Here is a 1,776-nt window from a genome sequence, read left to right as displayed (position 1 = left end):
CCAAATCCGCTTCCTCTGACCTTCACCAGCCTGTCTCAGGAATGCACCTAAGACTACGTGAGAAGAGAGGGCTGTCTGTCAATCCACAAGGAACATACAGCCTGCACTTAATGTTTTAAATTTTTATAAGAATATGGAAAATTGCTTTTTCACAACAGGTTTGTCGCGAGAGTATAGGTGTTAGTGAATACTATCGCAAAACCTAATCCAAAATGGGAAAGGAGAAGACCCATATCAACATTGTCATCACTGGACATGTAGATTCAGGCTTGTCCACCCTGACTCGCCACTTGATCTACAAATGCGGTAGGATCAACAAAAGAATCATTGAGAAATTCGAGAAGGAAGCTGTAGAGATGGGAAAGGGCTCCTTCAAATACACCTGGGTCTTGGATAAACTGAAAGCTGAACATGAGCATGGAATCACCGTTGATATCTCCTGGTGAAAATTTGAGACCAGCAAGTACTCTGTGATGCTCCAGGACGCAGAGTCTTTATAAAAAAAGATGATTACAGGAACATCAGAGGCTGACTGTGCTGTCCTGATTGTTGCTGCTGGTGTTGGTGAATTTGAGGCTGGTATCTCAAAGAATGGGCAGACCCGTGCACATGCCCTTCTGGCTTACATGCTGGGTGTGAAGCAAAAGATTACTGGTGTTAACAAAATGGATTCTACCGAGCCACATTACAGCCAGAAGAGATACGAGGAAATTGTTAAGGAAGTCACCACCTACATCAAGAAAATTGGCTACAACCCTGACACAGTAGCTTTTGTGCCAATTTCTGGTTGGAATGGTGACAACATGCTGGAGCCAAGTGCTAACATGCCTTGGTTCAAGGGATGCAAAGTCACCCAGAAGGATGGCAGTGCCAGTGGAATCACACTGCTTGAAGCTTTGGCTTGCATCCTGCCACCAACTCATCCAACAGATAAGCCCCTGTGTCTGCGTCTCCAGGATGTCTACTGGATTGGTGGTATTGGTACTGCCCCGTGGGCAGAGGGGAGACTGGTGTTCTCAAGCCTGGCACGGTGGTCACATTTTCCCCAGTTAATGTTACCACTGAAGTAAAATCTGTTGAAATGCACCATGAGGCTTTGAGTGAAGCTCTGCCTGGTGACAGTGTTGTCTTCAACATGAAGAACATCTCTGCGAATGATGTTCGATATGGCAACGTGGCTGGTGACAGCAAAAATGACCCACCCATGGAATCAGCTGGCTTCACTGCTCAGATGATCATCTTAAATCATCCTGACCAAATCAGTGCTGGTTATACAGCTGTGCTGGATTGTCACACAGCTACATTGTTTGCAAGTTTACTGAGCTTAAAGGGAAGATTGATCACCATTCTGGTAAGAAGTTGGAGATGGCCCCAAATTCCTGAAGTCTGGTGATGCTGCCATTGTTGGTATAGTATGTATGTGGAGAGCTTCTCTGACTACCCTCCTCTGGGTCCTTTTGCTGTCCATGACATGAGACAAACTGTTGCTGTGAGTGCCATCAAAGCAGTGGACAAGAAGGGTGCTGGAGCTGGCAAGGTCACCAAGTCTGCTTAGAAAGCTCAGAAGGCTAAATGAGTATTACCCATAACACCTGCCACTCCAGGCTTAATCAGTGGTGGAAGAACGGTCTCAGAACTGCTTGTCTCAATTGGCCAATTAAGTTTAATAGTAAAAGATTGGCTAATGATAATGATGCACTGTAAGATCTTCAGAAGGGAAGGAATGTTTTGTGGACCATTTGTTTTCTTTTTCGTGTGGCAGTTTTAAGTTATTAG

The 1,776-nt window shown here is 45.1% G+C and overlaps 1 pseudogene; it reads left to right on the top strand.

Moving 5' to 3' along the window:
• Window positions 1–212: 212 nt before the first annotated feature.
• On the top strand, window positions 213–1,576 carry LOC102851083 (annotated as a pseudogene).
• The last annotated feature ends 200 nt before the right edge of the window (window positions 1,577–1,776 follow it).

This window comes from Elephantulus edwardii, unplaced genomic scaffold (genome assembly GCF_000299155.1).
Source record: "Elephantulus edwardii isolate Elephantulus edwardi_28Jun2011 unplaced genomic scaffold, EleEdw1.0 scaffold00243, whole genome shotgun sequence".
Classification (NCBI taxonomy): Eukaryota; Metazoa; Chordata; class Mammalia; order Macroscelidea; family Macroscelididae; genus Elephantulus; species Elephantulus edwardii.
Note: the sequence above shows the minus strand (reverse complement) of the source record. Positions and strands in the feature narration are given on the sequence as shown.